The sequence below is a fragment of the Cyprinus carpio genome, chromosome B17 (assembly GCF_018340385.1).
Source record: "Cyprinus carpio isolate SPL01 chromosome B17, ASM1834038v1, whole genome shotgun sequence".
In the NCBI taxonomy this organism is placed as follows: domain Eukaryota; kingdom Metazoa; phylum Chordata; class Actinopteri; order Cypriniformes; family Cyprinidae; genus Cyprinus; species Cyprinus carpio.
The window spans coordinates 9707157-9723740 of NC_056613.1; the positions used below are offsets into that span (position 1 = coordinate 9707157).

General features: G+C 38.3%; 1 protein-coding gene across 2 annotated transcripts in view; it reads right to left on the minus strand.

Moving 5' to 3' along the window:
- LOC109106933 (muscarinic acetylcholine receptor M1-like) overlaps window positions 1-16584 on the minus strand; it is an 87937-nt gene that overhangs the window by 42977 nt on the left and 28376 nt on the right. For both annotated transcript variants that reach the window (XM_042742079.1, XM_042742078.1), the window contains one exon: window positions 14615-14736. The gene's annotated coding sequence lies outside the window, so the exon portion shown is untranslated. The remainder of the gene's footprint in view (window positions 1-14614; window positions 14737-16584) is intronic.

The following is a 16584-nucleotide window of genomic DNA, read 5'->3' on the forward strand; positions in this document are numbered from 1 at the left end:
ATTGACCAAGACCAATGATACCAATAAAAAACAAAGGCAGGCTTTAATCAGGTCAAAGTGAAAGCATTTGTCATCGTACAAAGGAGATGACACAAAAAGAGAAGGTCAATAAATGAGTTCTTCTCAAAGATTCTTATTACAACTTTAGCTTTGTGTGAAAAACAGATCGAATTATTAGTTAATAAAAAACGTAATAAAATAGGTTTGAGTTAATGAATTGGACTGATTCGGTTATCAGTTCACTTACACAATGATCTGGACACCATCAGGTCAATGGGAAAGAACATAACCAGTGAATAATCATTTAAATTCCATATGATCTCAGAAGACTTGGAATATAATGCAAAAGCTGTACGGTCCACTTTTATGACAGGTTTATGATGCTTTTGCATACTTTCTGTAGCTTAAAAGCTCCTAATTTAACTGTTAATTAAAAGAACAGGAACACTAGTAAGTTTTCACAGAAGTCACACAAGTTTGGAATGACATGAATGTAAGTAAATATGATAATTTTTACTTTCAATTTATTTGTTATTATTTATTTCAAATTTATAACAAAGCCAAAATTAAACTGAGATACAAATTCAAAACAAATACAAATTCCTCTCTTCTTTTTTGCTTATTTGCTTTGTCCTGTCCATTAAATTTTGGCAACCTAGGGTGTACATCACAGTTCACACAGCTTGCTTATCTCAATTTTAATCAGGCACACACAGAGAGCCATAAGGCTAACATGCTCCAACACCTCAATCTCATCTGCTCATAATATCCCAAACAGAAGTCCAGACTTCACACGGCAGGTAAAAAAAAAAAAAAAAAAAAAAAAAAAAAAAAAAAAACTTTTGAAAAAAAGTTTCGCAATCAAGACACCAGCACATCCACTAACGGCCTGCCAGGAATAAAAATTAGCACGTACACATTTCGAAGGAGTTGAGAAGGAAAAGAAATAAATTTATATTGCAAATAAATGGGTCCCTGTATGAAACCCTTAATTAGTTCTGAATGCATAAACAGTTCCAGCAAGATGAAATGGACTGCTGAGGGACCTGGCTGCTGAGAGAATAAGAATTGCACTAACAACTTTATGAGTGACAAAAAGGAATTTGGGGAATTATTTTACAAACTAGGCAAACTGATATTATATAAACCAAGATAAAAAAAGATGTTGATAGGTTATTTGAAGCTGAGAAGCCAGTCATAGTGTGCAGGACAAGTGATAAAACATAGATAATGAGGACTTAATTTCAATTCCTCAAGGACTCAAATCATGCTTTTCCCCCTTGCTTATTATGCTATTCAAAGTTTTGTGGAGAAATAATTTAGTTTGTAATAAATATTTCCAGCCTCTCTGACCCTTGCAATTACAAATAAATTACTGGGACACTGATAAAAAAAAAAAAAAAAAAACTTTTTTCCAATTTTTCCTAATGTTTGGATCATTTAAATGGATACAGGGAGTGGATATGAAGCCAGGAACAACACAATTTTTGTCATTATAGTGTTTGGAGATCATATCTATTACATTTTCAGTATTAAAACCATCATGACTGGCAAATTCTGAATCTTGGAAAGTAGTAATGTTTTCAGGTTTCTGACTTGAAGAAATCCAAGGACTTTGGAGTACAGCTCTGTTTCAAAATATGGAGCTGTTGGACTGGGAAAGAAGTTTTAAGCTCTGAAAGTAACAGTGTGTTTTCATGGTAAATGAACTCTTTTATCTCAAAAGATCAAGGAAATTCAGTTTCTTCAGTTTCCAACTCCCCTTTAAAGACATAAGCCCTGCAGCGAAATGCAAATTCCCTTTATAAAATCCAGGTAAATACAAGAGTTACTCCTCTTTTCTGCAGCCCACGCCAGCTTAGGTCTCTATCCCTTTAAGTAGGAAATATTATGACTGACGGGGTATGTAAATTTGGGTGATCCCACTGTGGAGAGATCTGGTACCCGTGGGCTTTACAGCGCCACATTAACATTCATGGACCTGGATGCCAGGGGTGTGTACCAGCTGCCTACAGATGCTCACGGCCTTTTGCTCTGCCACTCAAATGCCAATCTGTCACCGGGCAGAGGTGGACATTTCAGGCTGATCTGAGATCAGCAGCCCTGTCTAGATCAGATATGTGATGAGGCCGTAAAGCCGATCTGGGTTCAGGCACACAAGGGAATGTCTACTAATATCACCTGTCAATAGCGCAAAAGGACAAAACACGGGTAAGTAATTAGGACTATGGCTCCTTTCCCAAGACGATTTTCTCCTCAGTGCCGCAGGGAAGGTTAATGCGAAGAAAAGTCTGTCCGAGAGAGATTAAAGAGGGCGAATAAAAAGGCAGAATAAACAAATAAAAATTTACAGTACAAATAATGTATTATTTTGCTCTTAAAAAGAAAGAATAACAAAACTGTTAAGCACATTTGAGACTTGGCACTTTTTCCTTTTGATTTCGACAAATTCAACTGGACTAAAGCTTTTTTGGAATGTGAAGTCACTCCACACACATGTTGGGAACATGTCCAAGTGCACCGGAGCATGACACGAGTTTGGAGGGACGCCACAGAGGTATCGACCCACCATAGGCAGAAATCATTCAAACAACTGATAATGACTTCTCCAAAGGTGCGGTGTTGTGTTAAATTACTTTCCAAGGGCCATTCACCGAACTGATGACCTTTGACCCTCTGGGTTAACGAAAAATGCTCTTAGATCAGGGCTGAAGCCTGACCAAATTTTTTTTTTTTTTTTTCGTTGCCGCCCCTATAACTTTGAGTCGTGACTGCATGGAGATTACCATCTGACAGGTGATGACACACAGCTCTTGTCTCTATGAGGTCTTCTTTGTGTCATGTTTCTGGTCAGTGGACAAAACTATCTAATCTCGGGCCACTGATAAGGTGACGAGTACAATGGATTGGACATCTTGCTAAGGAAAATGCCTTTATATTTTGGCTTTGTTCTTCTTATTGGTGGTATTGTACAATTTTGGTCTGGCAATCACACAAATACCTACACTGAATGAGATTAAGGCCCTCAGAGCCGATGGAATATAGTAGCTCTGTAGGTGAGGTGTAAAAGCTTACTTTTAATATCTTAGGGTGCAAAATGTGCAGTGAACAAGAGAGGGAAAAAAATCTTAAAGGGCTAGTTCACCCCCAAAAAATGAAAATTCTGTCATCATTTACTCACCCTTATGTTGTTCCAAACCCATACAACTTCCTTTCTTCTGAAAAAGAAGACGTTTAGCAAAAGTACTGACCTGTTCTTTTCCATACAATGAAAGCGAGGGACCAGAAAAGCACTTTTTTCAAAAAACTTTTGCTTGGACAAACTTGTCCCCATCACTACATGAAATTGTATTTATAAAATAATATAATATAATATAATATAATATAATATAATATAATATAATATAATATAATACAATATAATATAATATAATATAATATAATATAATATAATATACAAACAATAACTACTGTATTTTTTGTTTATTGATCATTAAGCCTTCATTTATTTTATAAAAAATACAACAAAACCACTATAATTCTGAAACATTATTAAAATATTTGAGGATTACCTAATTAATATTAATCCATCAGCATTAAGTGATGCCATAACCAGCACATCATATAGCACACACACTTGTTCTGGTACCACTGCCCTCACAACTTATTAACACAAAGTGACGCCCATAAGCGAAGAGTAAGTCCGTCCCACATGCATTGCTAATTCTGGCATAGATTAGCATAGCCTGTAAAGAATTGAAGTGATCACTAAAACAGGCTATACTAATTAAAGCCAGAATCATCAATTCAGATCTTCAGGATTTTAAAGGTTTCCCTCCAAAAGGCAGCACTGTAAATGAAAAGCATTAGTTTTCATCAGAAAATTTTTGAACAAAAGCAAAAGTTGAGAGATGACGATACTGCATAATGGCGTGTTGGAAGTGCAGTCATAACACACCTTTGTGGGGCTGTTATTTACATCATATGACTTACAGTGTAATAATATCCCTTTTCAGATCGCAGTGCAGATCCACAATTCACCCCTGTGCCACACTGCCATATTTTCTCAGATGACTGTTCCTCAAAAAAGTCACAGCTCTCACAAAGATGAACGTCTGACTAACCTATAATAAACATCTATAAATCACACGGCATGTAATAATGGCAATAACTACCTCTTTCCGAGCCATCATGTCATCTTGAGTAAAAACATAAATATGTGGGGTTCTTTGAAATCTAAGATGAACGTGAAATGAGGGGTCCCCTGAAGAGGGTCTTTTCATCACACTAAACATCTTCTCAGTAAATTATCCTCTTCACAATATGCAACCTCCGTCTGCTGCATCCATTATTTATGCTTGAATGATGCATGACTCTGTATAAACAGATAAGCTCATAGCCGCTAACTGTCACATATAAAAATGTTCAGAAAATTCACAAAGAATTAATCACAGATGTTTATTTGCACACACTGGATGCATTGTTTATATTGCCCAATTTATTAAAAGAAACATGCAAATCAGTGCAATGGCACAAATGCAAAGACTAATTCTGCTCAACGCAATTTGCATGGTGCAATTTCTGACCTTGCTAGCCATTTTTAGTGCTAGGTTGAGAAAAATGCAGCAGACTACCAAGATATGGCATACTTTACTGGGACTGTACGACATCTAGAAACACGTCAGATACCATCTACACTTCTGGATAGATGCCTGCTTATAATGCTTTTCTCCATTAATTGATCATCATTTGATGAATCATTACATCCATAATTAACTGGAAATGTACACAAACACCTCTTTTAAATAAAATGGTGTGATTTGAGAATAACGTTTAATCTGTAATGACTCAAATTTACATATAAAGGAGGTGTGTTTGCACTGAATAATAATGAATTACAATAATAAATACTTGCTGTGCTCTATCAGTGCATTCACACCTTGTTAAATTGGACTGAAAGTTTTTGGCTTCACATTATGTCTCCAAGATTACTTGAACCCTAAAAAGGCCTTGATTAAGCAGGGAAAGTTAATGTTGTTGTGGTCAGGATTAATGAACTGAAGAGCAGTCATTACGGCTGGGAGACATTTAATGTCGGTCAGAGGTATTTAGAAGGAAACAATGATATTTCTACTCCATGCTAGTTGCCATTACGGTCTTAGTTCACATTAGCATAATGTGATAATTGTCTGGCTTCCACTGTGGTCTCTTCCTTTCTGTCATTAGGCTAATTACAACTAGCCCGTCTCTTCATGACAACAACTTGATTCAGACAGCTTATGGCATTTTATGATAGATTTAATGATAATAATGTTAAATTAAAGCTGTTACCTTGGAAAGTGCTGTAACAACGCTGAATCACTGTCAAAGCATATTCAGCAAGTCTTGATTGATTTGTATAAAATTACCCTGAAATTAAGACTGATCACTTACAGTCAATCAGTTTGAGATAAACTGTCATAACACATCATAAGAAGAATACAATGAAATACCGGAGGTATTTAAAATGTTTATTAAAGACATGAGTTGCACTCAAGCCAAACCCAGGTTGAAAAATAAACGAAAGAGCTATATAATGAGATTGAATTGCAACCAGGGTGAAGCATCTGTTCATGAGTGGCTGTGGTGGGAACAACCATTTAGGAACTAATTTCACATTAAACTGAAATGAGAGAATAAGTCATTTAGTACAGAACAAAATAAAAAAACTCCAAAATCAACTTCAAACCACATTAATTCCAAATACCACTTAATAAAAAAAAAAAAAAATAATAAAAAAAAAAAAAGTTGCCAAAAAGTAAAAACTCCAAAAACTAACAACACTACTAGCTCACTGCACGATTTTATCAAGAAAAGAAAGAAGTGAATTGAAGTTTTTCAATTCAGTGTCGGATTCTGTCTACATGCCATCATCTCTGCTTTTCTATCCTCTTGTATACATTAAGAGAAATAACAAAAACTCCATCTTTCACTGAGTCGATGTAGTGGATGGATCGAGTGTGGTTTTCTCAGTGAACCTCAGTGATATTTGCACAGAGTAAAGGCATTTCATTTTCAAGCAGTGACCTGAAACGGTCTCTTTCAGCAGTTGTGTCTCTCACTGTGTCAGTTGTCAAGAATATGGTAGTTTCTGTTATTAATATTATATTACAAGGACAGGGATCCTCTGTCTGTCAAGAGGGACTACTGATGCAGGGTTTTGCCTCCTAAGAACTGAAGGTCAGTCAAACACAAAAAAAAAAAATCCAATAAAAAAAATAAAAACTTAATTCATGTTTAGCAGGACCTTGAAACACATTTCTCCCTTCCCTCTGTCACGGCGCGGTAAAGGGCGCCGTTTAGAAACCGTCTCTGGGTCCAAAACGCAGGGGGGAAAAACTTACTTTTTAACCCTATGGCCAACACAAAAAAAAACAAACCAGCTCAACGAAACAACACAGGAACAGGAAACAAGCCGAAAAATGCAAACACTAGAGACACGTAAAGACAAATCAAACATAGCAAATAACATTAATTCAGGCAGCCGAGCGGAAGGTGGGAGTGAGGAGAATATATACTAGTGAACAAATGGGGGACAGCTGTGTATGAGTATGTGACAGGTGTGTCGAATAGTGTCAGGTTTGTGTGTGTAAGTGTGTGTGAGTGGGGACACAGCTGAGCGGAGTGAAGTTAATGAGTCCGGGAGAATGGAAGTCCGGACTCATGACAGGACCACCCCTCTAAGGAACGGATTCAAGACGTTCCAGTGGCCCCCCCCCACCCAGGGAGGAGGCTGTGCGCGGGGGGGGGGTGTCGGGTCCAGGTCCTGTGCAGGAGGGGGGACCAGGGGACTGAGGCAGAGCGGGGGGGTGGGAACCCAGGGCAGTACCAGGATCGTGAGCAAGACACCGCCGCATTGGTGAATCATGAGCGGCACCGCCTGCTCCTTAGGGGACTCGTGAGCGGCACCCGCCGCCACGGGGGAATCGTGAGCGGCACCCCGCCGCTCGGGGGACTCGTGAGATCGGGAGAGTCGTGAGCGGCACCCGCCGCCGCCTCGGGGAACTCGGGGGGAGACTCGTGAGCGGCGCCCGCCACCGCCTCGGGGACTTCGGGAGACTCGGGAGAGTTGTGAGCAGCACCCGCCGCCGCCGCATCGTGTGGACTCGGGAGACTCGGGAGAGTCGTGAGCGGCACCCGCCGCCGCCGCCTCGGGGGACTCGTGAGACTCGGGAGGAGTCGTGAGCGGCACCCGCCGCAACCTCGGGGGGACTCGTGAGCGGTACCCGCCGCCGCCTCGGGGACTTCGGGAGACTCGGGAGAGTCGTGAGCGGCACCCGCCGCCGCCTCGGGGGACTCGGGAGAGTCATTGCCACCGCCTCGGGGAACTCGGGAGACTCGTGAGCGGCACCCGCCGCCGCGTTGGGGGACTTTGAGTGGCACCCGCCGCCGCCTCGGGGACTCGGGGAGACTCGGGAGAGTCGTGAGCGGCACCCGCCGCCGCCTCGGGGACTTCGGGAGACTCGTGAGCGGCACCCGCCGCCGCCTCGGGGACTTCGGGAGACTCGGGAGAGTCGTGAGAGGCACCCGCCGCCGCATCGTGGACTTCGGGAGACTCGGGAGAGTCGTGAGCGGCACCCGCCGCCACCTCGGGGAACTCGGGAGAGTCGTGAGCGGCCCCCGCCGCCTCGGGGAACTCGGAGAGGATGAGCGGCACCCGCCGCTCGCAGGGAAACATCAAGGGTTCAGCCGCTTCGTGAAAACCGGAAGCGAGCCCCGCCGCCTCGCAGGGAACTTCCTGGGTCGGCCCCCCCACCCTGACGGCTGAGCCACTCAGCTGCAGAGCCAGGTTAAGTAGTCCTCCAGCGTCTCGTCGGGGGGTGCCAGTATGGCATTAAGGTTTTAAAAGGGCTCGGCCAGTCCTCCCCAAAAGAAGACCAAAGACAGGTCTTCTCTGTCGCCGAAAAACCGAGCCGCCCCGACGAAGTCCAGGCATAATGTCTATGCTCCGATCTCCCTGGCGGACATCGAGGAACATCCCTGCTGGACCAAATTTGCTGCCTGAATTCTGTCACGCGCGGTAAAGGGCGCCGTGGAAGAAAGAAACGGGTTCTGGGTCCAAAACGCAGGGGAAAAACTTACTTTTGTAACAAACAAAAGGCCAACACGGCAAAAAACAAAAACAGAAACGAATCACAGGAACAGGAAACAAGCCGAAAATGCCAACACTAGAGACACGTAAAGACAACAAACAATAGCAAATAACATTAATTCAGGCAGGCCGAGAGGTGGGAGTGTGGAGAATATATACTAGTGAACAAATGGGGGACAGCTGTGTATGAGTATGTGACAGGTGTGTCGAACTAGTGTCCAGGTATGAGTGTAAGTGTGTGAGTGGGTGACACAGCTGAGCGGAGTGAAGTTAATGAGACCACAAGAATGAAACACATTCCTCCATGCTTGTCAATTCTCCTCAAACAACCCAATAAAATCACCACCTCCATGCTTGTCAATTCTCCTGCAACAATCCAACAACAGCTCAACTGACCTGTTCATTTACCCTAAGAATGTAATGAACCAAGTGACCCCGGATGAAATCCATTTCAACTTACTCAAACCGCAGCGTCTGCTCAAAATTTGACACCTAAGTCACAATGCCTGTGCTCTGTGAAATCCTGCTATCTCACATCTCAGATGATCAAAAGGGAAAGCATCTAGGGGGAGATTCGGTCTGTCAAATTGTGCTCTGCGATCTCTGACAAAGTGTTTCAACTTAATTAACAAATACCGTAGCTGTTTGACAAAACAGAAAGATAAAAACTTCAGTGAAGGGTGGAGGTTAAATAAAATGGTTTAGACTTTAAATGAGTGAGAAAGAGCAACACGGAACGGATGTAGTTTGAGTGATGGATTTATTGAACAAACTTGAAAAACATCACACAAAAACGTTAAAGATTGTATGACACACAAAGTGTGTGCACAATACCAGTCCAGATGAACTGAGAATGTGAATAGAGAAAAGAGGATATAAAGAGAGAGAGAGAGACGTGGACACTGAAATCCATCCAAGTGGATGAAAAGATAGCAGGTGCAGGTGAAAGCACCTGTGAAGATGAGGAATTTACCTCTGGAGGCAAAACATGAGCTTATTCAGAGCAGATCCTATTCTATGCCTCAAGAAACTTCAATTATGACACACACACACACATGCACGTACCATTATCTGTGTGTCTGTCTCTCATTTCAAATGAATAATCTAACTTCGGCTTCCACCATCTGTTCAGTGAGTCGTCCACGGATATGTAGAATATTCAAATGAGCTTTTCAAAGTTTGCTTGATGTATATGGTATTGCACAACTGTGATGGTGTGACCTTTCTTTCATGTCATTAATTTCATTGCAATAGGTTATTAGTCCATAGGTAACCCTAATTAAACAGGCATTTAGAGGCACTTGGGCTCACAGTTCATGAATTTGTTTTTAACTGTATATAACACGCAAGCTATTCACTATTATAGCACTTTCCATTACTAAGGTTCACTACAGACTCAATTAAATTTCTATTCAATTCAATTTTAAACTACATAAGCTGTTTTTCCCGCACACAAGTAAAGTAAATAAATACAAAATAATACAAATAATACAAATTAATTTGTAAAAATTAATACAGTTGGAAAATTGGTAAAATGTAATTGAAAAATGTTAATATATATATTACAAATTTCTAGCAATAAACAAACATTGAACTGGATACACACAATGTAAAATCAAATCTACTAATTTGAGCAAATATTGGCTTGTAGTTATTGCTAAAATAAAATACTTAATAAATAAACAACAAATTAATAAATTTAGTTTTCTGCCTGCCAAGTAAGAGTCAGAATGATATGCTGAAAAATAACCAGTTGAATATTAAGCTGAATATTCCCATTTAAGATAATATATCCAGTATATAAATATATACTATACTGTTTAATGAAATATATTTTTGGTAAAATATACTTACGTTTAAGGAGGAACCTGGGTCATGTCTGAAACTAGAAAAATCACTTTGGCTGAGCTCTTATGGGTCATGCCAGTAAACAACCACCTAAAACAATAATAATAAAAAAATAAAACTGCACATCAGTGGCAGCAGTGTGGTAATGAGTGCCACGGACTCATTTTCTCCTGAAAATGTACAAATCTGGTCTACCATGATATACAGTACAGCACTATTAAACACTGATAAATGAGACTTGATCTTTGCAAGAGGCAGAATTACCGTTGGATAATCCAAGCGTTTGGAGGCATTTAGTGGCGTCAAGTAAACACAATTTTTCAGCACACTGTGTTCAATGCTATTTACTCATGCAGGCCGGCAGTTCAATGTGATTATTCCCGCTCTGTTAGAAACGCATTCCTGGCATACACTCTGCGCTGCAGTTCTTGTCGAAGCCAAAAGACAGAGCGTAGCAAGCGTGACTGACATAAATAAACCAAAATTATTCCCCTCTTTCCATAATTACCCATTTCAACAGTGGTGATAATTTTTATGGAGTCGTGCTAGTGGTGGCAGAATGCGTGTTTGTGTTTGTGTGTAGTAACGTAATGTCTTTGGGATAAACTTTCTCCATGTCATGCTAAGGAAGGATGCTGTGATGTGATTGGCTGAGAAGCATGAGGTTCAATAGTGAATGTGGCCTTGGGCCAATGCGGCAAAACTATGGCATTATGCATGCTTTTCTGTGATAAAGTTGCTTATGACTGAACCCAATCAACCAGAGAGAGTCAAATGAGTTTTCAGCTTCTCAGAAAACTTGGAATTCAGATGACAGCTGTTTAACACGATCAGTCAGGGGAACAATGTAACACAGAGAATGACAATGAATAATACACCATACACAGAGTATGATTAGCTACTAAAACCTGCATGTTTCTAAATTATGAAAACTATGAGTTATTATTAATTATGAACGCCCTAAATGTTGACTTTTAAAAGACATAGTTCATGTCAAAAAAGAAAAAATGAAATAATAATAATAAATTCTATCTTCCTTTGTGTTGTTTCATAGATTGTTACTGTCAACTGAACCTATTAAAATTGGTTTTGTTAATTAAATGAAAGCTGAAATAAAATATAAATACTGGATGACAAAAACATAAAAATCAGAAATGCTGAAATAACAGTACTACTAAATCTCCCCTCTTTCTATAATTTCCAGTAAAAATACTAATAAAAACTAAATAAAAATAAATTACAGCTAAATAGAAATGTAAAAAAAAAAAATTAGAAAAGCACTTAACAAAATTACAAAAATTTCAGTTGAAATTAAAATAATATAGTGAAAATAAAAGCTAATTCAAATACCATAATAGTACATACAAATATTAAAATAACATCGCTCACGTGCAGAAAAAAAGAAAGTCAAACAAGTTTGGAATGATCTAGAGAGAGTACATGAATTTTTATTTTTCAATGAAATATTCCTTTAAGTTCAGTTCTATATGTCATGTTTGCCGATAACATGTTCAAACTCACATATATTCAGCCTCACACACTTAAACTTGACCCTATGATGTGTTAGTGTGACAGGCAGGTACAATACCCTGCAGCCTGTACAAGCAGCCAATTAAATCCCATCGCAGACTCGTTCGCCCATCAACGGCTCACCGCCCTCTTTCTTTTTGCTATATTGCACTTCTCCCCTCGTCGCAATCCATCTTTTCCTCTCAGCACTGGACACTCTCTACCTCCCTCCAGTCTTCCCCTTTCAGAGTGTTAATTAATCCCTGATAGTGGATGAACCAACACACACACACCTGGAGAATCTCGACAGATGCGGGGGAGGGCTGTGTATATCAAATGAGAACGTGCTCAAATGGCAGAGCTTCATTTCAGCTCCATGCTGTCAGGGAGGCAAAAGATACAAACCCAACTTACATCAGCCTTAATCCTACAGAAAACCTGATACATGTCAGTCTTATCTGTTTGAAACACGGGGCAACTTTGCAGAAAGTGTTAAAAAAAAAAAAAAAAATGAAATTAATAAATTAAATAATATCAACTGTGTGTGTGTGTGTGTGTGTGTGTGTGTGTGTGTGTGTGTGTGTGTGTGTGTGTGTGTGTGTGTGTGTGTGTGGTAAAAATAATGACACTGTAGTTTTCGAAAGAAGTCTCTTATGTTCAACAAGGCTGTATTTAGTTGTTAAAAATAATTAATTATAAACATAAAAAAAAATTTTAATATATTCTTAAAATAGACATATTCCTGTAGTGGCAAATACAGCCATTCTAATTTCTAAAAATATTTCTTATTATTATCCATGTTTAAAGTTTAAAAGAACAGTGTTTTTAATAGATTTTATATTGTAACAGACCCATCAGAAATATTCAAATACATCACTCTGCCCTACCTAAAACCACAGAAACCAGTCTGACTATTTTCTTCAAACCTGGCCTGACCTCACTGCTTATAAATAAATACATTCATATTCTGCATTACTTGTATGTCATTTCTTTTTGAGTGACACTACACTGAATGCATTTTGACAGACATAGACTGTGCTGGTCATTTAAATTCATAAATAAAAAATTCATCCAATTCAAATATGTACATAACACAGCCTTTCTAAAACTGATTTGGATCTAATCATGATGAGCAAAATAATCTGGCTGAATCTTTCAGCGGGTCACCAGAAGAGGATTAAAGATGTTGAGAAAGTGTCCCCTGTTATTTTATACCCTAATCATGTTGCTCAAACATCTAAAAGCTGATCGGGGAAAGAACAGGAAGCTGCCTACAAAGTCAATGGGTGTCCTTTTATCCTGACTAACCAACCACAAATAATCTACACAATTTCAGTCCAATACTGTCTAATTCTCCACTTGCAGGACAACACAAAAGTGATAATATGGCAGGACGTGAAACCGTTTAGCTCTCAGTGACTGTTTATAAAAATCCCTGATTTACTGTTTGAGTGTATCAAGTAAAAAACATTTATCTGAGTGAATCAGACACACATCAACACTAAAAAAAAGACCAAGAAACACACTTTAAATACCAGGCTGCAATACTCTTACACTAAACTTCAATAGCTTAGCTAACAGTATTATGGGCATGAACTGCTCTAATATTTCAAGTGCATTGAAGTAGCAAATACCACGGTACATGAATATGGTAATCCTGTAATGTGATTATATTTATCAAAGTATGATCAAAAACCATTCCTGAAACATAGCCACTGTACTTTTTAGGTAGCAAAGGCTATTTTAATGATGAACGATCCATATCCATCATAAATCTCTTCTATTACTGTCATCCAGCACACAAACACACACATATGTCACTCAATGTAAAGTCATGCACCTCGGATGGTGTTAATGATGGGTCGATTTTGATGTTCATGTTCAATGTTTACGGTGAGAGATCGAAACGTTTCATTCTCCCGATGTGACAGGACCATAATTAAGCTCCAAAGATTTCAGTGTCGAGCTGCTAACTGGCACACCCACGCAGAGAGACAGAGAGAGAGACCTTTCTGACAGGGAGAGCAATCACTACTTTGGATTTGAACACAAAACACATTCAAGTTACCGTATGCTTTTCCTGAGCACCTCAGAACCAGGTATGGACACAAAGAGATTGCACAATGGCCCCAAAGAGTAGTTACACACTTCAATCATTTCAACAAATGCACACGTGTTCAAAAGTTTGGGGTCAGTATGATTTTTTATTCATTCATTAATTTTTTGTTGAAATAAATTAATGCTTTTATTTGCCTATAAATTGAATGCTTTTCATTAAACTGATTAAAAGTGACAGTAAAGACATTTAAAATGTCACAGAAGATTTCTAATAATTGCTGTTCCTTAAGTTTCTATTCATCAAAGTATTCAGAATGTATCACAGTTTCCACAAAGATAATAAGCAGCACAACAGTTTTTAAACATTGATAATAAGAGAAAATGTTTCTTAAGCACCAAATTAACAGATTAGAATGATTAAATTGTATTTTAATATTTAATAATAATAATCATTTTAATGTGTCAGAAACATCTTACTGACCTCAAACTCTTGAATCGCTGTATATAAATTTTCTCTCAGCTTTTTGATCATTTAAATACATTTTATAACATTTTTTATTTTGTTGGATGAATAGTTTGTTTTTTATCTTTAAAATAAATGACATTGCATTACATATATAAAAAAAACTGGTGAAATTCCTTCCTTTTTGGCTCAGTTTTTGTAGTCGAAATACTTTATGTCCACTTTATGATGAGGATATATTATGAGAAAATATGATAAAACAATGTCTTTCTCTACATAAAATTCCATGTAAAGAAACACTGAGGGAATCAAAGTGAGATTACAAAGTGAGTTGTCTGAACTCAGACAGGCATCAGAATGAGTTATTTTCTTAATCATATAATACCCCTAAAGTAACAACAATAACAAACAACACAAAGTGAGTTGTCTGAACTCAGACAGGCATCAGAATGAGTTATTTTCTTAATCATTACTCCCTATCAAAATTCATTTTATTACCATTTTCAAAGACTAAGCTGCAATTTCATGACAGAGGAATACAGAAGGGAACAAAAACTACCTTTCAACAACAGTACTGCGTATGGGCATTAATTCTGGTCACTCACCCTGTAGAGTTTAGATTGGGGCAGAGAGGTCACCTTCTGACAGGAGGGTTTAGGTTTACCTCGACCTGAGACTTCGGTTGGCATGGAGACAGGACATCAGTCAGGTTCACACTGCCCAGGACCTGCGGGCACACAAACAAATACAGTTAAACCTGTTTGATCCCAAAAAGAATCAGTCCAAAGTAGCACTCTCCTATCTGTATTCAGACATTCCCATCAACAAATGAATAATTCAACTTTGATCTGTAAAAACGTCATAAGTGTAATTTTAGCTGCCACTGGCTGAACACTTGACAAGAATTCAAACTTCAACACATCTGAAATAACTTGCTCCATCCAAAGCTTATAAACAAGTATTGTCATGGGCTGCTGTTGGATTCAATCCTCGAACCGCTGAAGCTACAAAACGAGTCGAGGGATACAGTCAGCGTCTCAAAGCATCTTGAAAGATTTCCAAACCATCTGCCTTCATGTGACAGTGCCCTGAATACACATAAACCATACTTGTTGTTTTAATAGGCCACTAAAAGCAGCGGTGTCACTCTTTTAAATCTGATAGGCTGGCTTTTACACTATTTTTGGACTCCTTACCAGTCTCACACAATGGAACTAACACAAGATTCGTCAAAGTTTGGTCCATGGCACTAAATGTTAGATATATAAGAGTTCTTTTGAAAAACCTGGTAGCAAACTACTGTAAATATCCAAGACATTATAATCCTAAATATCCTATCCTTAATAGATCCTCTTATAATATATCCTCTTTTGGCCATAATTAAATGATACTTAAATGTTTGTATTGATACAGTATGTAAATGAACAATGTGTACTCTTTTTCTGCATTATCTGTCAGCCAAAGTATGCCGGGTGACTCAAAACACATACGTTTTGTCAAAACTATATGTAGAAGCATTTTTGTATCCCCATCTATGGACAGCTGGATCAACAAAGGAGCAGTGCCAAAATCAAAAGTGCATTATGAGTGTTACATTTTTTTGACAAACTTGAAAGCCACAGCCCTTTTTCTCTGGTCATATAGCAACACTCTCATATGAATATTCATGTTTCTTCTTCATAGACAGTTGAGTTTTATTAAAAGCCTGTTGTGCCAACAGTGAATCCCCCCTTAATTCACTCATTGAGAAGAAACACCAAATAGCATATTAGATTCATTAATGCCACAGCTAGTGCTCAGTCTTAAAAAAGTTTCCATATCAATCCCTAAAACCTGCTGGTCTCAAATCAGAGACTGCTAACATCAGGTGTAGATAGGATTGGTTAATATGAGCTTACAAAGAATTTTATATATTGCAATTTTTAACCTTGCATTAAAACAGCTCATTATTACACAAAGGCACTGAATCACATTTCTTTGGATATTAAAATATGCTCAAAACTCCTAAGCTTCAAACACTATAATGTGTTATGTTAATATGTGGGCAGATTATGTATAATGTAGGCAGTTAAATCATCATTCAGCAAATGCAGAGCAATTGTGAAAGCAGCTCGCAGCAGGAAATCCAGCATGATTTTGGTAAAAAAAAAAAAAGGAATATACACACAACCCCATTGGATCTTACAGCGAGATGTGATGAAGGGATGTGAAATCAGGGAAATTTAATATGCACTGCAATATCAGACAAATATTGTTTATCATTAGGTGGCATTAATATAATTTGCTATTCAGTATGATCAAAAGTGAAGGGATGGCAGGTAGAAATGAGTTTTTACTAAAGGAAATTCATTAATTCACACTTATCTAATCAGCTCATAGATACAAGCAACATTAAAAAAAACATACAAAAATAAAATAAAAATAAACTTTTATATGCATGCCTGCATATGAATAAATTTATGATAGATAGATAGATAGATAGATAGATAGATAGATAGATAGATAGATAGATAGATAGATAGATAGATAGATAGATAGATAGATAGATAGATATTAGGATAATAGAGGTATTAAT